Source organism: Microtus pennsylvanicus, chromosome Y (genome assembly GCF_037038515.1).
Source record: "Microtus pennsylvanicus isolate mMicPen1 chromosome Y, mMicPen1.hap1, whole genome shotgun sequence".
In the NCBI taxonomy this organism is placed as follows: Eukaryota; Metazoa; Chordata; class Mammalia; order Rodentia; family Cricetidae; genus Microtus; species Microtus pennsylvanicus.
The window spans coordinates 5,996,180-6,021,040 of record NC_134602.1 but is presented as its reverse complement, the minus strand read 5'-3'; the positions used below and the strand labels follow the sequence as shown (position 1 = coordinate 6,021,040).

At 41.9% G+C, this 24,861-nt stretch overlaps 2 non-coding genes across 2 annotated transcripts; both read left to right on the top strand.

Moving 5' to 3' along the window:
- Positions 1-4,111: 4,111 nt before the first annotated feature.
- On the top strand, positions 4,112-4,184 carry Trnak-cuu (transfer RNA lysine (anticodon CUU)). Its single transcript has one exon. It is a non-coding gene; the product is annotated as a tRNA-Lys (tRNA).
- Positions 4,185-16,521: 12,337 nt separating this feature from the next.
- Trnak-cuu (transfer RNA lysine (anticodon CUU)) lies at positions 16,522-16,594 on the top strand. Its single transcript has one exon. It is a non-coding gene; the product is annotated as a tRNA-Lys (tRNA).
- Positions 16,595-24,861: the final 8,267 nt, after the last annotated feature.

Below are 24,861 nucleotides of genomic sequence, written 5' to 3'. Positions count from 1 at the left end.
TCAGAGTTTGCCCAGGCAGGATGGCCCAGAAAGCCGGCATTTTAAAACAACACAGTTTTTTTTCCTGCTACTGTTGAAAACATACAAGCATTCAGTTGGCTTTTATCAACACCATTTAAATGTTTTGTTGCAGGACCTCTTAAGGGCTGCAGGGTTTGCAGCTGAAGCTGAGTCAGCAAGCCTCTTTTAGATGAGAGCCCTTGCTTTCTTCTAGCAAGCAGAGCAGACCGAGAAATCGCTGCTACCAAGAAAACATGCTTTACTCTTTCCCAAGCTTTCTCAGGCTTTCATTGGATTCAGTTGTCCACAAGGCTGCAAGCCATTCTGTAGTTATTTGAGCAGCGAGGCTGTGTCCGCAGCACCATGGCCGCATGAAGGTTATGCCTGAAATAAATACACAAACACTGTATTCTTTTAAACACTGCTGGCCCATTAGATTCAGCATTTTAACCCATTTCTAATAATCAGTGTAGTATAACGAGGTGCACTTACCAGGAAAAATTCAGCATGTCTGACATGGTGGCGGGCTGCATCGACATCTGCCTCAGAGAGCAGAGCTATGGCATCTGCCGGGGAGAGGGGAGCATGGCTTCTCTGAGCTCACTACCTCTTCCTCCCGGCATTCTATTTTGTTTACTCCACCTACCTATGTTCTAACCTATCAGCTGAAGCGGATTCTTTCTTTAATTAATCAATAAACTTCTTCTGTCACTTTATCCTTTCAACAGCTTGCCCATATAAATCTCCCATGTTTCTTCTGTTGTATAATCTTTCATTTGTAAAGAACTTGCACTCTCAGGGGAGGATTTTTCTGACATCTCTGTGGATGGAGATCATATGAGGAAGATCAGATGAGCAACCATGACAACTCTAATGCTGTAGAGTTAGGTGGACCAGAGATTGATGGCTGACATTCCTGTGCTATGCATCAGATGCCCCTGAACTCTGGCCCTGTTGACAGACAGGCAGACATCAAATTGGTCACACATACTTAACTCATTCGGGTTCACAGATACTGTAAATGGAGTTTTAATTCTTATCCTAAACTAATAAAAAAACCAAGATTAGGAGAAGAGAAGAGCCTGAAGTAAGGCCTCAAAATGGGTTATTTTGCAAAGGAAAGGTTACCTGCCTCCATGTATGCTGTCTCCCCTTCTTAGTCAAATCCATCCTTCCAGTGTCTAGCTAACAGCTAACCATAGGATTGAACCCAACTGCCTTTGATTTCTGAAATAAGTGCTGTCCCCTTAAGGTCTCATAACAGCACAGGAAGGTTTGTAAGACTGTCCCAGCAACAATTTAAAGCAATTCTAGGACACCAAAGATGCAGCAAATTTGGTTTATTGGTAATATAGATCGTTCCGATGGGACAAAATAATGTAGCATTAAAAAAAAAAAAAAAAGATTGGTGTACTCACGATGAATTTATGTGATATGGCACACACAGGCTTCTAGTTCTAAACACTTCATGCTCGGTGGGGTTTGGAGATTGTCTTGACCCTGAAACTAGCTGGAGGCTATGGGGCCTTGAAGAGACAAGACTTAATATTTCAGGACATCCTTGTACTTGGTCCCCACTGTTTACTGATTTCCTTACAGAGAATGAGCAGCCATCTACTCCTGCTGCCATGCCTTCCCCACATGAACAGAGAGAAGACCCTATACACACAGGTCGCTTGTATCACATGTGAAGGCATAAGTCACAAACAAACTCCCACAGCAGTTTAGAATTGTGATTAATAGAATGATTAGTTCTTGAAAGGGGAAAAACTTAGAGATCACAATCCCTTACTGTAGTAATATGGACGGTGGCAGGGTTGCGTCCCCAAATCCCCAGCCGCCTGGCTCGGCTAGCTTATGCCCCAAATAATTACACGGACACTGTATTCTTTTAAACACTGCTCTGGCCCATTTCTAATCATCTGTGTAGCGCCCCTAGGTGCGCTTACCGGGAAGATTCTAGCCTAAGTCCATCCTGGGTTGGAGCTTCATAGCGTGCGTCTTCCCTGGAGCAGGTAGCATGGCGTCTCTCCTGTGTCTGCTCCGGAGAGCAGAGCTGCGGAGTCTGACCTCACTTCCTCTTCCTCCTGGCATTCTGTTCTGTCTACTCCTCCCACCTATCTTCTAAACAATGAAATGGGCTGAGGCAGTTCCTTTATTGCTTAGCCAATGAAATCAACAGATTGATATATGACACTCCCACATCACTTCCACTTTTTCTGTTTAAACAAAAAAAGGAAGGCTTTAACCTTAACATAGCAAAATTACATATAACAAAACAGTTATCAAGTAAAAATTACATCAGAAACATTCATACATATAACAAAATTAACCGTAAATCTCTATCAATAAAGCAAAATCTATACTAATGCAAATTATTCATGTCTATATCATATCCCCCTTTAAATGTAAAAGAACATTTATAAACTATATTTGGGAACATGGGTGCAGTTTTTTCTCTCCAAACTGCTTCCTGCTGAATGGGGGCGCTGTTAATCAGATCATTTAGGGTGTAACCTGTGTGCCAGGTTTATCTCAGTTGGCAGTTGAGTGACGTAATTTTTTGAGGGCGTTCACAGGAACATTTCAGGAGGTCGTGGTCTATCATACCAAATCGGGATAGAAGAAATCCAAAGGGTCTGGTCCTCTGTGAAAACAAAAGAAGACTCTCTCCAAAGCATCATATCCTTAGACCCAAATTCTGATATCATACCCTCATGATATCCGTTCTGGTTCCACTGGGCAGCCCATATAATGAAATGTCTCTCTGTACTTAGCTCCTTCACAGTCAAAAATTTTAAAGAAAACACAATAATACAAAGAATCCAGACTCTCTGTGAATTTTTCATCTTTACGCGGCTTATTTTTACTCTATCACTTTACTTTATTCTGTCTCTTTAAAGACTTTATCTTTTTTTTTTAAAAACCATTAACTTTATTCTCTATATTCTTTTTCTTCTCTCTCCCAAGCCTACATACATTCATCCAACAGTGTGACTCGTTTAGTGGTCTGAATCTGTCCTATTGTGAATCTGCAATTTTTTACTATCCAGGAGCACTTTTGATTTGCGCCTTTAAATCACTAGGCGCTTAAGAATCTAAGCTGTGACATTCCTACGTTAACTTTTTGCTTTTTGAGCGCACATCTGTAGACCAGGCTGTCTTTGAACTCTCAGAGATCCGCCTGTCTCTGCCTCCCAGGCATTGGGATTAAAGGTGTTTGCTACTACACCTTGAACTCACAGAGATCTGTTTGTCTCTGCCTTCTAGGCACTGGGATTAAAGGCGTGTGCTACCACACCTTGAAGTCACAGAGGTCTATCTCCCTCTGCCTCCCAAGTGTTGGGATTAAAGGTGTGTACACACAACAACTCTCTTCCTTTTTTTTTCTTTTTTGCTTTAAGAACTTCAACTTTCAGCTTGCATATATTTTAACACACTTTAAACCACTCAGAAATTTTCTCTGTCTTTGAATCTCTCTTTAACTGTATATCTCTTTTTTTCTGACCACGTGAGTCTTTAATTTGCCAAGCAATCTCAGTAGGACTAAAGGCATGGCTTTGCCAGCTAGATCCAGTCCATTCCTTAGCTTTCCAGCCTCATGGCAGATATACAGGCTGCAGCCATGTTTATAGCCACACCTCTATGGCGGTTCAAGGTCCCTGCCAGCCAGCAAGCTACAACAGACAACACTCAAATCCTCTCTCGGTAGCTGGCCCTCCTGCCTCAAACAGTCAGAGTTTGCCCTGGCAGGATGGCCCAGAAAGCCGGCATTTTTAAACAGCGCAGCTTTTTTCCTGCTACGGCTGAAAACCGAAAAACATGCGTTCAGCTTTTCGTCAACACTGTTTAAGTGTTTCGTGGCAGGACCTCTTAATGAGCTGCAGGCTTTGCAGCTGAAGCTGAGTCAGGAAGCCTCTCTTAGATGAGGTGCTTGCTTGCCTCTAGCAAGTAGAGCAGACCCAAGAAATTGCCGTAAGAAACATGCTTTACTCTATTCTTTTCTAAGCTTTCTCAGGCTTTCTGTGGACTCAGTTAGCCACACGTCTGGGCGTCATTTGTAGTAATATGGACGGCGTCAGGGTTGCGTCCCCAAATCCCCAGCCGCCTGGCCCGGCTAGCTCAGTCGGTAGAGCATGGGACTCTTAATCCCAGGGTCGTGGGTTCGAGCCCCACGTTGGGCGCCATTTGTAGTAATATGGACGGCGGCAGGGTTGCGTCCCCAAATTCCCAGCCGCCTGGCTCGGCTAGCTTATGCCCCAAATAATTACACGGACACGGTATTCTTTTAAACACTGCTCTGGCCCATTTCTAATCATCTGTGTAGCGCCCCTAGGTGCGCATACTGGGAAGATTCTAGCCTAAGTCCATCCTGGGTTGGAGCTTCATAGCGTGCGTCTTCCCTGGAGCAGGTAGCATGGCGTCTCTCCTGCGTCTGCTCCGGAGAGCAGAGCTGCGGAGTCTGACCTCACTTCCTCTTCCTCCTGGCATTCTGTTCTGTCTACTCCTCCCACCTATCTTCTAACCAATGAAATGGGCCGAGGCAGTTCCGTTATTGCTTAGCCAATGAAATCAACAGATTGATATATGACACTCCCACATCACCTTACATAAGCCCTCTGCAGGATCAGAAAAGGAGCCTAGTAGCAGGAAGGGAAGCTCAAGCAAGAGATCAAGCTGAAGGTAGAAGTTGCTTTTTAAAAGAGAGAGAGACCACAACTCAATGGGCTGGTATCTCAGTGGCTATTCAGGAAACATCACAGAGAAAGGATCTGCTTCATGCATGAGAGTCACCGATGAGAGTCACCCTTTAAGAAAAAAACCCATCAAAACTCCCAATAACATCATCAGCATTCAACAACATGTCTATGATTTCTTTGCCTTGCCTTTGATTGTGCAGTAAATGATGCTGATAGTTAATCTGTGCAATTAATGCAAATTTCCTTGTAACTGACTAGACAGAATTGACAGGTTATCTTAAACACAGCAGGGAGTCACTCTACGATGGAACTGGTTCATCATCACCTGTGTGACAGTGACATAATTAAGATCTTTCCTTTGTCTATAAATCTCATTATGTTCAACATGATATGTTGTCATACAGATTTCTTAGGGTTTTGTCCCACTGGTGGTTTCCTTGGTATGTTACATAATTTTTGCAAGATCCAATCAGTTTTGCCATGCACTCTCAGCTCCATGTCATTGTGTTCCCCTCATGTTCCAGTCCAGGCATTTTAGACCTCTTGTAACTGTTGTAAGAGTATCTCATGTTCCACCTAAATGATTTAGGGTTTTATTTAGGCTGGGTTTTATCTTCCATCACTGAGTTCATTGACTTTCCTTGGGCGTAATTCCTGGGACACTGAGCCTAACTCCTGGGGGATTCCTCCAGTTATTTCTCCTTTCTTAGATAGTTTACACTCTCACTATTACTGTGAGAGTGTTTCTGTAGCAAATATTCTTCTCAAGATGAGAAGAAATTTCAATGTTACAATCCATTTGTTATTGTGATTTAAATACACACACACAAACACACACAAGTTAATGCACATACACTAATGTTATCTCAATTAATGGGGCCATTCTGGGGATGTCAAGATCGATATCTCTCGAGTGGTTCTCAGAAGGCCATAGGGTGACCCTCTCTAGGTACTTAAGCAGGGAGGAGAAGTTGACCGCTCTGTGACATGTCCCTAGGAACTATGTGTGCCTTGTCCCATAGTCAGACTGATGACTGACTATCTTGAAAACCACCATGGAACTTTTGTTTGGCAAATGATGGAGATCAAGTCAGGGTCAAAATCAGAAAACTAGATGGAGCTTCCAAGCTCCAGTGGAAGAGCAGATGGATGGAGAAAAAGAGCAAGGATGTCAGGAATATAAGGGCTTGGTCCACACTATGAGACACTGTGCCTGAACTAAGGGGATTTCAACTAATCCAGTGACCTGGGAATGAAAGAACATGGGATCAAACTGGAAGCTCTGAATGTGGCTGACAATTGGGGCAGACGGAGAAGCCAAAGATAATGGCACTTGCAATTGTCTGCATACCATACACTGGCTTTTTGTGATCATATTATTTGTGGATGCATACCTTGCTAAATCTAGATGGATAAAGGGGGGCTTGGACTTCCCACAGCTCAAAGTACCCTGCCCTCTATTTGGACTGGTGTTTGAGTGGAGAGGTTTATTTGCAGAGCAAGAAGAATGTGGGAGGAGGAAGAGAAGTGGAAAGTTTGATAATTATTATTATGAAGTAATGGAAAAATCAATAGAAAATAACCAATGAGGACATTGGAGCTAGGAAAAAAAAAAACATTCATGTGAGTTGTTGACTCAGACCAAAAATTATTTTACAGAAAAAAAAACACATAAAGGCGTTGAGTTACTTGGAAAATATGACTCAAGTAATTGGGAAGAAGATTGGGGTTTTTATTTTGGGTCTTCATGGGGCTGTATGAGCAGCATTTTAGGACCTGTATGCTGCATATCTGGGGGTTAGTATGGAAGAAACTTGGCTAGGAGGAGTTTTATGACATAAGTCGGGCCTTGATGATGTCACAAAGCTTTGGTTGGGGGTGGCAACTCTGTTCCACATGAAGCACTAGTCTTCTGTGAAGGTGGGCTTACTATGTTCACGGTGGTTGAGGAGGTCAGTTCAGCTCTTGGGCTCCACAACTGTTCAACCGAATTTCCAGAAGTTGGAATCTAGAGAGCCAAGATATTTTCTTTTGGTAAATATGTTTAGGAAGCAACTAGGACCACTGTAGTGAAAGAAAGGTTTCTTTCAAATCTGCTCTGGGTCCAAAATTTATGTCGTTACCAGCTCCTATATTTGATAGCTGGGGGACGGTTAATGCCGGGTCTTCTCCCCACTCTATCTTTGCTAAAAATGTCCAATTCCTCAGTCCACTTAAATGGCAAAGATCCTCTTTGTCCATATGTGTTTTAAAAGATAATTATTTTAATAGGTGCTGTTGCACAGATTAATGTTTCTTTCTTTTGGCAGTTTGACTCACAGTACTCACTTCTCTAATGAAGATACAGAATATCTTTATGTAATCAACCTGGATCTGGATCAGGAGACACAATAGAGAGAGCCAGTGGACTGGAGTGCCATGACCTTGGGCAGGTGGTTATAGATCAGCCAACTAACCAGTAGCTTGAGTGGTAAGGAGAGGAGTGGCTGTTCTTTGAATTCTTTGCCATCTGTTCAGATATTTCTTTCTCACTTTAGGTATAGGCATAGCTTCCTCTCTCATTGATATAGTAAGTCAGGAAGTAGGTTTCTCAGTAGAGGTCAATTGCATTTTGCAGCAGGAATATGTCTCTGATACACATATACTGAGCTGTAGACAAGAGTTTGATAATTTTCCTATTAATTTCTTAAGAACATATTCCATTTAGGTATCCAAATCTATTCAGCCCTGCCTTTTTCACCTGCTCCAAAGTTATTCCTAAAAAGAGCCTTGACCTCACATGCTCACCTTCTTATCCTTGCAGGCACTTATGGTGGAGGAAACCACTTTGTGTCTGATTTAAACTGAAGAGTTCTTCCTATGCAGAGATTGGCAGCTATGAAGCCCAAGCACAGAAACAGAGCCAAGAGACAGAGGAACAGGAGTGCTGTGGCCTATCTCAGAAAGTCTCCCGCCATGATGAAGATGCCTCTTAGTATGAGTTGCATGCCACATCTCCAGAAGAAGAATGGGCCATCGCTCCAGAAGCAAAAACTTAGTAAGCCTTTTGAGGCCCTGGAGAATATTGTTGGCCGCAGAATTTCTCATGGCTGGAAGGAAGCCAATGAACCAGTCACCCATTGGAAAGCCATCATTCTAGATCAACTGCCAACATATCCCTCTCTCTATTTGTTGAAATATGATGGGATTGATTGTGTCTATGGCTTGGAGCTTCATAGTGATGAAAGGATTTTAAACCTGAAGATCCTGCCTAACAATGTGCCATTTCCTCAGGTGACAGACACTCATCTCTCAAACACCATAGTTGGCAGAGCAGTGAAACATACATTCATGGGCACAAATGGCTCTAAGAATGACTGGAACGGGATGGTCCTAGAAGAGGTGCCAATCATGAAGACCTGGTTTTATATTACCTACAAGAAAGATCCGGTCTTGTACATTTACCACCTCCTGGATGACTACCTGGAAGGCAACCTCCACATCATGCCAGGCTCTAAGGAAGAGTGGAGTGGCGTGGTCCCAGATGAGGTGCAGACCATAACGACCTGTTTCTACATTGTCAACGAGAATGATCCGGTCCTGTACCTTTACCACCATCATGATGATTCCATTGAAGGCAACCTCCACATCACGCCTGAATTTTGTCCAGTAGAGGTGACTTTGGAATTAGGCAGGGATTCCTTGGAGGGCAAAAGAGTGCAGTACAACAAAAAAGATGGAAACCAAGAGATAGGTAAAATTATTTGCCAAGTTCCCAACAAACCTTCTGTGTATTTCATCAAGTTTGATAATGACTTCCATATCTATGTCTATGATTTGGTGAAGATCTGTTAAAGTGAAATTCTCAAATTTTGAGGGGCAGACTTAATTCTCTCCTTGGGAATGTGTGTTTTCAGAGATACCTCAGGTCTTCTATGAATCCTCGTATCTTTTCCAATGGATTATTCTTTCTCAAAGAATAAAAATTTGTTAACATGTTGTGTTATTTGGTCAATGATGGATTGTGTTTGGTGGATGGGGCATCACAGAAATACATGCCTTAAAACAAAGCAGGGTTTATGGTCTTTTCCCCTTGGAGAGTAAAGGACTGGGGATGCGTGGTGTGGTAAAAGACAAGATGGCTGTCAAGGAAGCAGTGGAGAGGGGACAAAAAGTTGTATGATCTCGGGGCGGTATGAAGCTTGAGGGAAAACCATGTCAAATGGAAAGATGTGACCGATATCAGCGTGAGGTATTGGGACTTAAGAGGATAAAGAGTAGATTAATCAGGAAGGGACACAAATGTATACTCAAAATCAGAGAAAATTAGGTTTCATTTGATGAATGGTTTAATTCGTACTGGCTGTAAGTCAAAGGATGTTTGATCTCCACTAGAGCATGTTGCTTAGTGAAAAGTGTCTCCGCTCAGTTGCTCTTCTCCAGTAAGTTGGACATCAAGCTACCTACTTAGTTTTGCCAGAATTCTGTCTGCCATCTCCTTTGTCATGCCTGGATTCAGTATGCCTTGAACTCTCATAGGTCTTATCCATGCCATCCAACCCATGTCAGTTCATTTAAATAATTGCCCTGCCATATCTGGAAAACAGTGTTCCCTTTCATTGATCATGTTCTGTAGGACTTGGGCTATAAAACTCATGAACACACTCACCCACACACAGGATAAACATGTACATATGATGCCCACTAGTGTGTGACATGCACACATATGATGAATGCACCGAACTCCATAATATCAGTAAAGTAGGGAATCCATGATGCTAGGTGGAGTCTGGCAAAGACCCCACACACCCATCAAACCGCCAAATACCAGTATGGTACTGATGTCTGACTCCCATCCTGTAAGGAACCTGCCGTCCTGTAACTGGGCTATTTTTGGTTCCTTCATCTTCACAAACTTGGTTAAAATGTTAGAGTTGTCAAACTGGGAGTTAGGGTCCAGCATGTAGATCAGCTGTCCCAGGTCAGGTGATTTGTCTACAATTTGGGTGAGAAATTGTACCAGGGAATTCTGGTACACCCTCTACTCCTCCCTGTCCTCATCATCACTCTTGTGGGTGGGCCTGGAGCACAAAGAAGGTAAAATGGAATAAGCCTCCTCCTTAGTGGAAAACCTTGTCAATCCTTAATTTGACCTGACTCTCTGAGGGAATGCAGAACATTATTTCCTACTAGGTCTCCTCATTCATTGGTTCACTCATTTTTCCAATGAATGATTGAATTCATCCATTCTTCCTTGTCTCTCTCTCTTCATTCTCCCCTTCTTCCATTTCCCCCTTGATTGTAGAAATTTGAGCAGCAGGGCTGCATCCCCATGGGGCCGCCTTGTAAGGTTGTGCTTCGAAATAACAACACAAAACTATTCATTTCAACACTGCCTGCCCCATTATTTTCAGCCTCTTAACCCATGTCTAATAATGTATGTTGCAGCACGAGGTGCGCTTAGAAGGAAAGATTTAGCATGTCTGACCTGGTGGCTGGCTGTATCGCCATCTGCCTCAGAGTGCAGAGCTACCATTTCTGCCAAATGGGAGAGGTGCATGGCATCTCTAAGCTCAATTCCTATTCCTCCCAGCATTCTCTTATGTTTATTCCACCCACCTATGTTCTAACCTTTCAGGCCAAACAGTTTCTTTATTTAATTAACCAATGACCTATACTCCATCGTTACTCCTATTTCTGTTTAAACAAGAACGGAATCTTTAATTTTAACATAGCAAAATTACATATAACAAAACAGTTATCAAGCAAGAATTACAGTTACAATATTTATATCTATTTTATCTTTTATCATAACAATGGAAAACTATAACTATCTATCTATTCTTCAACTCCATCAGAGACTCCAGGATAATACAGTATTACCTAAGCAAACAGAAAGTAAGCCATTTTCAAACTCTAGAAATGACAGAGACATCTCGCTGCCTGGATAGTCACCCAAAGTTCCTCTGTACCGTTGGTGTTTCCATCCTCAGCCTACAGGCCCATAGTTTCCAGCAGACATTTCCATGAAGCAGGAAATTTCAAAGGCAGTCACTATCTGCTTGTCTTGAAGAATGTTTTGCTGACCCTTTCCTGAATCAGGAACACGAAAAGATCATCTCGCCTTTAGGCAAGTTCAGTAGTCCTCTCTCTGAGTGTTTTCTGTGTACAGTTTATGCAACAATCCAGGCAAGAGCAGTTTCTTCCCCAAATGGCTATCAAAATCCATAAGGATCCTCTTTGATGCCCATCTTCTTCCTGAAGTAGACATGTGCTGCCAAGAGTAGAGTGTCTCACTGTCATGAAAAACCCTAAGGTACTAAAACATTAAATAGCCTTTTTTGTAGTCTAGAGAGATATGAATATTGCCTATCTAACTGAAATATGTATATCTATGTAGCTAGAAAATCTAACTAACATGACTACAAACTTGATTATTATTAATGATTATCCATTAATAACCTATATACATTATATTTTTAAATGAACTACACAATCACAATACCTTAATTAAGATCAAAAATGCATATACATATAACAAAATTGACCTAAAATCTCTATCAGAAAAGCAAAATCTATACTAATGCAAATATTCATATCTATATCACATCCCACTTTAAATACAAAAGAACGTTTATAAGCCATATTTGGGAATGTGGGTGCAGTTTTTTCTCTCCAAAATGCTTCCTGCTGAATGGTGGCATCATTATTGACTTATCTCAGTTGGCAGTTGAGCGAAGCAATTTTTTAAAGGTGTTCACAGCAACCTTTAAGTAGGGCGTGGTCCATCCTACCATATTAGTATAGAGGCATCCACAGACTATCACCCTCTGTGAAAACAAAATAGAAACTCCTTTCCCAAGCATCATGTCCTTAGATCCAAATTTCAAAGTCAAGGCATTTTCAAAATATCTATGTTGGATTATTTCAGCAGCTTTTATAAAGAAACATCTTTTAGCAGCTATTGCTACTGCCTCAAAATTCAAATGATTCAAAAAGAGCATAATAGCATACAATATCAAAATTCGCTGTGAATTTTCCATCTTTGTGCGCTTCAATTTAACCTCTATTTTGATTATTTTCCTTTTTATTTTTTTGCCTTTTGAGACAGGTTCTCTGTATCTTTGACCTGGAATAACTCTGTATACCTGTCTGTCCTTGATGTCTCAGAGATCTGCCTCTCTCTGCCTCCCAGGCATTGGGATTAAAGGTGTTTGCTACTACACCTTGAACTCACAGAGATCTGTTTGTCTCTGCCTTCAAGGCACTGGGATTAAAGGCGTGTGCTACCTCACCCTGAAGGTACAGAGGTCAATCTCCCTCTGCCTCCCATGTGTTGGGTTTACAGGTGTGTACTACCACACCCAAGAACTCTCTTCCTTTTTTTTAACTTTAAGAACTTCAAATTTTAGCCTGCACATATTTTTAACACACTGTAAATCATTTAAAATTTTTCTTTGTCTTTGAATCTCTCTTTACTCTATTTCTCTCTCTGTTTTTCTGACCACATGAGTCTTTCATTTACCAAGCAATCTCAGTAGGACTAAAGCCGGGGCTTTTCTGGCCAGATGTAGCCCATTCCTTAGCTTTCTGCCATTCCAACCTTGTGGCTGAGGTACCGAACAGAGCTGCATTCATTGCCACAAGTCTACAGTGTTTCAGGTTCCTTGCCATCAAAGAGGCTGCAACAGACAACACTCAAGCCCTCTTTCTGTAGCTGGCCCTCCTTCCTCAAACAGTCAGAGTTTGCCCAGGCAGGATGGCCCAGAAATCTGGCATTTTAAAACAACACAGCTTTTTTCCCTGCTACTGCTGAAAACATACAATCATTCAGTTGGCTTTTATCAACACCATTTAAATGTTTTGTGGCAGGACCTCTTAAGGGCTGCAGGGTTTTGCAGCTGAAGCTGAGTCAGCAAGCCTCTTTTAGATGAGAGCCCTTGCTTTCTTCTAGCAAGCAGAGCAGACCGAGAAATCGCTGCTACCAAGAAAACATGCTTTACTCTTTCCCAAGCTTTCTCAGGCTTTCAGTGGATTCAGTTGTCCACAAGGCTGCAAGCCATTCTGTAGTTATTTGAGCAGCGAGGCTGTGTCCCCAGCACCATGGCCGCATGAAGGTTATGCCTGAAATAAATACACAAAAACTGTATTCTTTTAAACACTGCTGGCCCATTAGATTCAGCATTTTAACCCAATTCTAATTATCAGTGTAGTATTATGAGGTGCGCTTACCAGGAAAAATTCAGCATGTCTGACATGGTGGCTGGCTGCATCGACATCTGCCTCAGAGAGCAGAGCTATGGCATCTGCCGGAGAGAGGGGAGCATGGCTTCTCTGAGCTCACTACCTCTTCTTCCCGGCATTCTATTTTGTTTACTCCACCTACCTATGTTCTAACCTATCAGCTGAAGCGGATTCTTTCTTTAATTAATCAATAAACTTCTTCTGTCACTTTATCCTTTCAACAGCTTGCCCATATAAATCTCCGATGTGTCTTCTGTTGTATAATCTTTCATTTGTAAAGAACTTGCACTCTCAGGGGAGGATTTTTCTGACATCTCTGTGGATGGAGATCATATGAGGAAGATCAGATGAGCAACCATGACAACTCTAATGCTGTAGAGTTAGGTGGACCAGAGATTGATGGCTGACATTCCTATGCTATGCATCAGATGCCCCTGAACTCTGGCCCTGTTGACAGACAGGCAGACATCAAGTTGGTCACACATACTTAACTCATTCAGGTTCACAGATACTGTGAATGGAGTTTTAATTCTTCTCCTAAACTAATAAAACAACCAAGATTAAGAGAAGAGAAGAGCCTGAAGTAAGGCCTCAAAATGGGTCATTTTGCAAAGGAAAGGTTACCTGCCTCCATGTATGCTGTCTCCCTTTCTTAGTCAAATCCATCCTTCCAGTGTCTAGCTAACAGCTAACCATAGGATTGAAACCAACTGCCTTTGATTTCTGAAATAAGTGCTGTCCCCTTAAGGTCTCATAACAGCACAGGAAGGTTTGTAAGACTGTCCCAGCAACAATTTAAAGCAATTCTAGGACACCAAAGATGCAGCAAATTTGGTTAATTGGTAATATAGATCGTTCCGATGGGACAAAATAATTTAGAATTAAAAAAAAAAACAGATTGGTGTACTGTGAATTTATGTGATATGGCACACACAAGCTTCTGGTTCTGAATACTTCATGCTCGGTGGGTTTTGGAGATTGTCGTGACCCTGAAACTAGCTGGAGGCTTTGGGGCCTTGAAAGGACAAGGCTTAATATTTCAGGACATCCTTGTACTTGGTCCCCACTGTTTACTGATTTCCTTACAGAGAATGAGCAGCCATCTACTCCTGCTGCCATGCCTTCCCCACATGAACAGAGAGAAGACCCTATACACACAGGTCGCTTGTATCACATGTGAAGGCATAAGTCACAAACAAACTCCCACAGCAGTTTAGAATTGTGATTAATAGAATGATTAGTTCTTGAAAGGGGAAAAACTTAGAGATCACAATCCCTTACTGTAGTAATATGGACGGTGGCAGGGTTGCGTCCCCAAATCCCCAGCCGCCTGGCTCGGCTAGCTTATGCCCCAAATAATTACACGGACACTGTATTCTTTTAAACACTGCTCTGGCCCATTTCTAATCATCTGTGTAGCGCCCCTAGGTGCGCTTACTGGGAAGATTCTAGCCTAAGTCCATCCTGGGTTGGAGCTTCATAGCGTGCGTCTTCCCTGGAGCAGGTAGCATGGCGTCTCTCCTGTGTCTGCTCCGGAGAGCAGAGCTGCGGAGTCTGACCTCACTTCCTCTTCCTCCTGGCATTCTGTTCTGTCTACTCCTCCCACCTATCTTCTAACCAATGAAATGGGCCGAGGCACTTCCTTTATTGCTTAGCCAATGAAATCAACAGATTGATATATGACACTCCCACATCACTTCCACTTTTTCTGTTTAAACAAAAAAAGGAAGGCTTCAACCTTAACATAGCAAAATTACATATAACAAAATAGTTATCAAGTAAAAATTACATCAGAAACATTCATACATATAACAAAATTAACCGTAAATCTCTATCAATAAAGCAAAATCTATACTAATGCAAATTATTCATGTCTATATCATATCCCCCTTTAAATGTAAAAGAACATTTATAAACTATATTTGGGAACATGGGTGCAGTTTTTTCTCTCCAAACTGCTTCCTGCTGAATGGGGGCGCTGTTAATCAGATCATTTAGGGTGTAACCTGTGTGCCAGGTTTATCTCAGTTGGCAGTTGAGTGACGTAATTTTTTGAGGGCGTTCACAGGAACATTTCAGGAGGTCGTGGTCTATCATACCAAATCGGGATAGAAGAAATCCAAAGGGTCTGGTCCTCTGTGAAAACAAAAGAAGACTCTCTCCAAAGCATCATATCCTTAGACCCAAATTCTGATATCATACCCTCATGATATCCGTTCTGGTTCCACTGGGCAGCCCATATAATGAAATGTCTCTCTGTACTTAGCTCCTTCACAGTCAAAAATTTTAAAGAAAACACAATAATACAAAGAATCCAGACTCTCTGTGAATTTTTCATCTTTACGCGGCTTATTTTTACTCTATCACTTTACTTTATTCTGTCTCTTTAAAGACTTTACCTTTTTTTTTAAAACCATTAACTTTATTCTCTATATTCTTTTTCTTCTCTCTCCCAAGCCTACGTATATTCATCCAACAGTCTGACTCGTTTAGTGGTCTGAATCTGTCCTATTGTGAATCTGCAATTTTTTACTATCCAGGAGCACTTTTGATTTGCGCCTTTAAATCACTAGGCGCTTAAGAATCTAAGCTGTGACATTCCTACGTTAACTTTTTGCTTTTTGAGCGCACATCTGTAGACCAGGCTGTCTTTGAACTCTCAGAGATCCGCCTGTCTCTGCCTCCCAGGCATTGGGATTAAAGGTGTTTGCTACTACACCTTGAACTCACAGAGATCTGTTTGTCTCTGCCTTCTAGGCACTGGGATTAAAGGCGTGTGCTACCACACCTTGAAGTCACAGAGGTCTATCTCCCTCTGCCTCCCAAGTGTTGGGATTAAAGGTGTGTACACACAACAACTCTCTTCCTTTTTTTTTGTTTTTTGCTTTAAGAACTTCAACTTTCAGCTTGCATATATTTTAACACACTTTAAACCATTCAGAAATTTTCTCTGTCTTTGAATCTCTCTTTAACTGTATATCTCTCTTTTTCTGACCACGTGAGTCTTTAATTTGCCAAGCAATCTCAGTAGGACTAAAGGCATGGCTTTGCCAGCTAGATCCAGTCCATTCCTTAGCTTTCCAGCCTCATGGCGGATATACAGGCTGCAGCCATGTTTATAGCCACACCTCTATGGCGGTTCAAGGTCCCTGCCAGCCAGCAAGCTACAACAGACAACACTCAAATCCTCTCTCGGTAGCTGGCCCTCCTGCCTCAAACAGTCAGAGTTTGCCCTGGCAGGATGGCCCAGAAAGCCGGCATTTTTAAACAGCGCAGCTTTTTTCCTGCTACGGCTGAAAACCGAAAAACATGCGTTCAGCTTTTCGTCAACACTGTTTAAGTGTTTCGTGGCAGGACCTCTTAATGAGCTGCAGGCTTTGCAGCTGAAGCTGAGTCAGGAAGCCTCTCTTAGATGAGGCGCTAGCTTGCCTCTAGCAAGTAGAGCAGACCCAAGAAATTGCCGTAAGAAACATGCTTTACTCTATTCTTTTCTAAGCTTTCTCAGGCTTTCTGTGGACTCAGTTAGCCACACGTCTGGGCGTCATTTGTAGTAATATGGACGGCGTCAAGGTTGCGTCCCCAAATCCCCAGCCGCCTGGCCCGGCTAGCTCAGTCGGTAGAGCATGGGACTCTTAATCCCAGGGTCGTGGGTTCGAGCCCCACGTTGGGCGCCATTTGTAGTAATATGGACAGCGGCAGGGTTGCGTCCCCAAATCCCCAGCCGCCTGGCTCGGCTAGCTTATGCCCCAAATAATTACACGGACACTGTATTCTTTTAAACACTGCTCTGGCCCATTTCTAATCATCTGTGTAGCGCCCCTAGGTGCGCATACCGGGAAGATTCTAGCCTAAGTCCATCCTGGGTTGGAGCTTCATAGCGTGCGTCTTCCCTGGAGCAGGTAGCATGGCGTCTCTCCTGCATCTGCTCCGGAGAGCAGAGCTGCGGAGTCTGCCCTCACTTCCTCTTCCTCCTGGCATTCTGTTCTGTCTACTCCTCCCACCTATCTTCTAACCAATGAAATGGGCCGAGGCAGTTCCTTTATTGCTTAGCCAATGAAATCAACAGATTGATATATGACACTCCCACATCACCTTACAAAAGCCCTCTGCAGGATCAGAAAAGGAGCCTAGTAGCTGGAAGGGAAGCTCAAGCAAGAGATCAAGCTGAAGGTAGAAGTTGCTTTTTAAAAGAGAGAGAGACCACAACTCAATGGGCTGGTATCTCAGTGGCTATTCAGGAAACATCACAGAGAAAGGATCTGCTTCATGCATGAGAGTCAACAATGATTTCCCTTTAAGAAAAAAAAACCATCAAAACTCCCAATAACATCATCAGCATTCAACAACATGTCTATGATTTCTTTGCCTTGCCTTTGATTGTGCAGTAAATGATGCTGATAGTTAATCTGTGCAATTAATGCAAATTTCCTTGTAACTGACTAGACAGAATTGACAGGTTATCTTAAACACAGCAGGGAGTCACTCTACGATGAAACTGGTTCATCATCACCTGTGTGACAGTGACATAATTAAGATCTTTCCTTTGTCTATAAATCTCATTATGTTCAACATGATATGTTGTCATACAGATTTCTTAGGGTTTTGTCCCACTGGTGGTTTCCTTGGTATGCTTACATAATTTTTGCCAGATCCAATCAGTTTTGCCATGCACTCTCAGCTCCACGTCATTGTGTTCCCCTTATGTTCCAGTCCAGGCATTTTAGACCTCTTGTAACTGTTGTAAGAGGATCTCATGTTCCATCTAAATGATTTAGGGTTTTATTTAGGCTGGGTTTTATCTTCCATCACTGAGTTCATTGACTTTCCTTGGGCGTAATTCCTGGGACACTGAGCCTAACTCCTGGGGGATTCCTCCCGTTATTTCTTCTTTCTTAGATAGTTTACACTCTCACTATTACTGTGAGAGTGTTTCTGTAGCAAATATTCTTCTCAAGATGAGAAGAAACTTCAATATTACAATCCATTTGTTATTGTGATTTAAATACACACACACAAACACACACAAGTTAATGCACATACACTGATGATATCTCAATTTATGGGGCCATTCTGGGGATGTCAAGATCGATATCTCTCGAGTGGTTCTCAGAAGGCCATAGGGTGACCCTCTCTAGGTACTTAAGCAGGGAAGAGAGGTTGACCGCACTGTGAAATGTCCCTAGGAACTGTGTGTGCCTTGTCCCATAGTCAGACTGATGATTGACTATCTTGAAAACCACCATGGAACTTTTGTTTGGCAAATGATGGAGATCAAGTCAGGGTCAAAATCAGAAAACTAGATGGAGCTTCCAAGCTCCAGTGGAAGAGCAGATGGATGGAGAAAAAGAGCAAGGATGTCAGGAATATAAGGGCTTGGTCCACACTATGAGACACTGTGCCTGAACTAAGGGGATTTCAACTAATCCAGTGACCTGGGAATGAAAGAACATGGGATCAAACTGGAAGCTCTGAATGTGGCTGACAATTGGGGCAGACGGAGAAGCCAAAGATAATGGCACTTGCAATTGTCTGCATATCATACACTGGCTTTTTGTGATCATATTTTTTGTGGATGCATACCTTGCTAAATCTGGATGGATGAAGGGTGGGCTTGGACTTCCCACAGCTCAAAGTACCCTGCCCTCTATTTGGACTGGTGTTTGAGTGGAGAGGTTTATTTGCGGAGCAAGAAGAATGTGGGAGGAGGAAGAGAAGTGGAAAGTTTGATAATTATTATTATGAAGTAATGGAAAAATCAATAGAAAATAACCAATGAGGACATTGGAGCTAGGAAAAAAAAAACATTCATGTGAGTTGTTGACTCAGACCAAAAATTATTTTACAGAAAAAAAAACACATAAAGGGGTTGAGTTGCTTGTTAAATATGACTCAAGTAATTGGGAAGAAGATTGGGGTTTTTATTTTGGGTCTTCATGGGGCTGTATGAGCAGCATTTGAGGATCTGTATGCTGGATATTTCTGGGGGTTAGTAGGGAAGAAACCTGGCTAGGAGGAGTTTTATGACATAAGTAGAGCCTTGATGATGTCACAAAGCTTTGGTTGGGGGTGGCAACTCTGTTCCACATGAAGCACTAGTCTTCTGTGAAGGTGGGCTTACTATCTTCACGGTGGCTGAGGAGGTCAGTTCAGCTCTTGGGCTCCACAACTGTTCAACCGAATTTCCAGAAGTTGGAATCTAGAGAGCCAAGATATTTTCTTTTGGTAAATATGTTTAGGAAGCAACTAGGACCTCTGTAGTCAAAGAAAGGTTTCTTTCAAATCTGCTCTGGGTCCAAAGTTTATGTTGTTAACAGCTCCTATATTTGATAGCTGGGGGACGGTTAATGTCAGGTATTCTCCCCACTCTATCTTTGCTAAAAATGTCCAATTTCTCAGTCCACTTAAATGGCAAAGATCCTCTTTGTCCATATGTGTTTTAAAAGATAATTATTTCTAATAGGTGCTGTTGCACAGATTAATGTTTCTTTCTTTTGGCAGTTTGACTCACAGTACTCACTTCTCTAATGAAGATACAGAATATCTTTATGTAATCAACCTGGATCTGGATCAGGAGACACATTAGAGAGAGCCAGTGGACTGGAGTGCCATGACCTTGGGCAGGTGGTTATAGATCAGCCAACTAACCAGTAGCTTGAGTGGTAAGGAGAGGAGTGGCTGCTCTTTGAATTCTTTGCCATCTGTTCAGATATTTCTTTCTCACTTTAGGTATAGGCATAGCTTCCTCTCTCATTGATATAGTAAGTCAGGAAGTAGGTTTCTCAGTAAAGGTCAATTGCATTTTGCAGCAGGAATATGTCTCTGATACACATATACTGAGCTGTAGACAAGAGTTTGATAATTTTCCTATTAATTTCTTAAGAACATATTCCATTTAGGTATCCAAATCTATTCAGCCCTGCCTTTTTCATCTGCTCCAAAGTTATTCCTAAAAAGAGCCTTGACCTCACATGCTCACCTTCTTATCCTTGCAGGCACTTATGGTGGAGGAAACCACTTTGTGTCTGATTTAAACTGAAGAGTTCTTCCTATGCAGAGATTGGCAGCTATGAAGCCCAAGCACAGAAACAGAGCCAAGAGACAGTGGAACAAGAGTGCTGTGGCCTATCTCAGAAAGTCTCCCGCCATGATGAAGATGCCTCTTAGTATGAGTTGCATGCCACATCTCCAGAAGAAGAATGGGCCATCGCTCCAGAAGCAAAAACTTAGTAAGCCTTTTGAGGCCCTGGAGAATATTGTTGGCCGCAGAATTTCTCATGGCTGGAAGGAAGCCAATGAACCAGTCACCCATTGGAAAGCCATCATTCTAGATCAACTGCCAACATATCCCTCTCTCTATTTGTTGAAATATGATGGGATTGATTGTGTCTATGGCTTGGAGCTTCATAGTGATGAAAGGATTTTAAACCTGAAGATCCTGCCTAATAATGTGCCATTTCCTCAGGTGACAGACACTCATCTCTCAAACACCATAGTCGGCAGAGCAGTGAAACATACATTCATGGGCACAAATGGCTCTAAGAATGACTGGAACGGGATGGTCCTAGAAGAGGTGCCAATCATGAAGACCTGGTTTATATTACCTACAAGAAAGATCCAGTCTTGTACATTTACCACCTCCTGGATGACTACCTGGAAGGCAACCTCCACATCATGCCAGGCTCTAAGGAAGAGTGGAGTGGCGTGGTCCCAGATGAGGTGCAGAGCATAACGACCTGTTCCTACATTGTCAACGAGAATGATCCGGTCCTGTAACTTTACCACCATCATGATGATTCCATTGAAGGCAACCTCCACATCTCGCCTGAATGTCCTCCAGTAGAGGTGACTTTGGAATTAGGCAGGGATTCCTTGGAGGGAAAAAGAGTGCAGTACAACAAAAAAGATGGAACCCAAGAGATAGGTAAAATTATTTGCCAAGTTCCCAACAAACCTTCTGTGTATTTCATCAAGTTTGATAATGACTTCCATATCTATGTCTATGATATGGTGAAGATCTGTTAAAGTGAAATTCTCAAATTTTGAGGGGCAGACGTAATTCTCTCTTTGGGAATGTGTTTTTTCAGAAATACCTCAGGTCTTCTATGAATCCTGGTATCTTTTCCAATGGATTATTCTTTCTCAAAGAATAAAAATTTGTTAACATGTTGTGTTATTTGGTCAATGATGGATTGTGTTTGGTGGATGGGGCATCACAGAAATACATGCTTCAAAACAAAGCAGGATTTATGGTCTTTTCCCCTTGGAGAGTAAAGGACTGGGGATGCGTGGTGTGGTAAAGGACAAGATGGATGTCAAGGAAGCAGTGGAGAGGGGACAAAAAGTTGTATGATCTCGGGGAGGTATGACGCTTGAGGGAAAACCATGTCAAATGGAAAGATGTGACCGATATCAGCGTGAGGTATTGGGACTTAAGAGGATAAAGAGTAGATTAATGAGGAAGGGACACAAATGTATACTCCAAATCAGAGAAAATTAGGTTTCATATGATGAATCGTTTAATTCGTACTGGCTGTAAGTCAAAGGATGTTTGATCTCCACTAGAGCATGTTGCTTAGTGAAAAGTGTCTCCGCTCAGTTGCTCTTCTCCAGTAAGTTGGACATCAAGCTACCTACTTAGTTTTGCCAGGATTCTGTCTGCCACCTACTTTGTCATGCCTGGATTCGGTATGCCTTGAACTCTCATAGGTCTTATCCATGCCATCCAACCCTTGTCAGTTCATTTAAATAATTGCCCTGCCATATCTGGAAAACAGTGTTCCCTTTCATTGATCATGTTCTGTAGTACTTGGGCTATAAAACTCATGAACACACTCACCCACACACAGGTAAGCATGTACATATGATGCCCACTAGTGTGTGACATGCACACATATGATGAATGCACCGAACTCCATAAAATCAGTAAAGTAGGGAATCCATGATGCTAGGTGGAGTCTGGCAAAGACCCCACACACCCATCAAACCGCCAAATACCAGTATGGTACTGATGTCTGACTCCCATCCTGTAAGGAACCTGCCATCCTGTAACTGGGCTATTTTTGGTTCCTTCATCTTCACAAACTTGGTTCAAATGTTAGAGTTGTCAAACTGGGAGTTAGGGTCCAGCATGTATATCAGCTGTCCCAGGTCAGGTGATTTGGCTACAATTTGGGTGAGAAATTGTACCAGGGAATTCTGGTACACCCTCTCCTCTTCTTCTCCCTGTCCTCATCATCACTCTTGTGGGTGGGCCTGGAGCACAAAGAAGGTAAAATGGAATAAGCCTCCTCCTTAGTGGAAAACCTTGTCAATCCTTAATTTGACCTGACTCTCTGAGGGAATGCAGCACATTTTTTCCTACTAGGTCTCCTCATTCATTGGTTCACTCATTTTTCCAATGAATGATTGAATTCATCCATTCTTCCCTGTATCTCTCTCTTCTTTCTTCCCTTCTTCCATGTCCCCCTTGATTGTAGAAATTTGAGCAGCAGGGCTGCATCCCCATGGGGCCGCTTTGTAAGGTTATGCTCCGAAATAACAACACAAAACTATTCATTTAAACACTGCCTGCCCCATTATTTTCAGCCTCTTAACCCATGTCTAATAATGTATGTTGCAGCACGAGGTGCGCTTAGAAGGAAAGATTTAGAATGTCTGACTTGGTGGCTGGCTGTATCGCCATCTGCCTCAGAGTTCAGAGCTACCATTTCTGCCCATGGGAGAGGTGCATGGCATCTCTAAGCTCAATTCCTATTCCTCCCAGCATTCTCTTATGTTTATTCCACCCACCTATGTTCTAACCTTTCAGGCCAACAGTTTCTTTATTTAATTAACCAATGACCTATACTCCATCATTACTCCTATTTCTGTTTAAACAAGAACGGAATCTTTAACTTTAACATAGCAAATTTACATATAACAAAACAGTTATCAAGCAAGAATTACAGTTACAATATTTATATCTATTTTATCTTTTATCATAACAATGGAAAACTATAACTATCAACTCATCAGAGACTCCAGAATAATACAGTGTTACCTAAGCAAACAAAAAGTAAGCCATTTTCAAACTCTAGAAATGACAGAGACATCTCGCTGCCTGGACAGTCACCCAAAGTTCCTCTGTACCATTGGTGTTTCCATCCTCAGCATACTGGCCCATAGTTTCCAGCAGACATTTCCATGAAGCAGGAAATTTCAAAGGCAGTCACTATCTGCTTGTCTTGAAGAATGTTTTGCTGACCCTTTCCTGAATCAGGAACAGGAAAAGATCATCTCACCTTTAGGCAAGTTCAGTAGTCCTCTCTCTGAGTGTTTTCTGTGTACAGTTTATGCAACAATCCAGGCAACAGCAGTTTCTTCCCCAAATGGCTATCAAACTCCATAAGGATCCTCTTTGATGCCCATCTTCTTCCTGAAGTAGACACGTGCTGCCAAGAGTAGAGTGTCTCACTGTCATGAAAAACCCTAAGGTACTAAAACATTAAATAACCTATTTTGTAGTCTAGAGAGATATGAATAATGGCTATCTAACTGAAATATATATATCTATGTAGCTAGAAAATCTAACTAACATGACTACAAACTTGACTATTATTAATGATTATCCATTAATAACCTATATACATTATATTTTTAAATGAACTACACAATCACAATACCTTAATTGAGATCAAAAATGCATATACATATAACAAAATTGACCTAAAATCTCTATCAGTAAAGCAAAATCTATACTAATGCAAATATTCATATCTATATCACATCCCACTTTAAATGTAAAAGAACATTTATAAGCCATATTTGGGAATGTGGGTGCAGTTTTTTTCTCTCCAAAATGCTTCCTGCTTAATGGTGGTATCGTTATTGATTTATCTCAGTTGGCAGTTGAGCGAAACAATTTTTTAAAGGTGTTCACAGCAACCTTTAAGTAGGGCGTGGTCCATCCTACCATATTAGGATAGAGGCATCCACAGACTATCACCCTCTTTGAAAACAAAATAGAAACTCCTTTCCAAAGCATCATGTCCTTAGATCCAAATTTCAAAGTCAAGGCATTTTCAAAATATCTATGTTGGATTATTTCAGCAGCTTTTATAAAGAAACATCTTTTAGCAGCTATTGCTACTGCCTCAAAATTCAAATGATTCAAAAAGAGCATAATAGCATACAATATCAAAATTCGCTGTGAATTTTCCATCTTTGTGTGCTTCAATTTAACCTCTATTTTGTTTATTTTTCCTTTGTATTTTTTGCCTTTTGAGACAGGTTCTCTGTATCTTTGACCTGGAATAACTCTGTATACCTGTCTGTCCTTGAAGTCTCAGAGATCTGCCTCTCTCTGCCTTTCAGGCATTGGGATTAAAGGTGTATGCTACTACACATTGAACTCACAAAGATCTGTTTGTCTCTGCCTTCAAGGCACTGGGATTAAAGGCGTGTGCTACCTCACCTTGAAGGTACAGAGGTCAATCTCCCTCTGCCTCCCATGTGTTGGGTTTACAGGTGTGTACTACCACACCCAACAACTCTCTTCCTTTTTTTAACTTTAAGAACATCAAATTTTAGCCTGCACATATTTTTAACACACTGTAAATAATTTCAAATTTTTCTTTGTCTTTGAATCTCTCTTTACTCTATTTCTCTCTGTTTTTCTGACCACATGAGTCTTTCATTTACCAAGCAATCTCAGTAGGACTAAAGCCGGGGCTTTGCTGGCCAGATGTAGCCCATTCCTTAGCTTTCTGCCATTCCAACCTTGTGGCTGAGGTACCGAACAGAGCCGCATTCAGTGCCACAAGTCTACAGTGTTTCAAGGTCCTTGCCATCAAAGAGGCTGCAACAGACAACACTCAAGCCCTCTTTCTGTAGCTGGCCCTCCTTCCTCAAACAGTCAGAGTTTGCCCAGGCAGGATGGCCCAGAAACCCGGCATTTTAA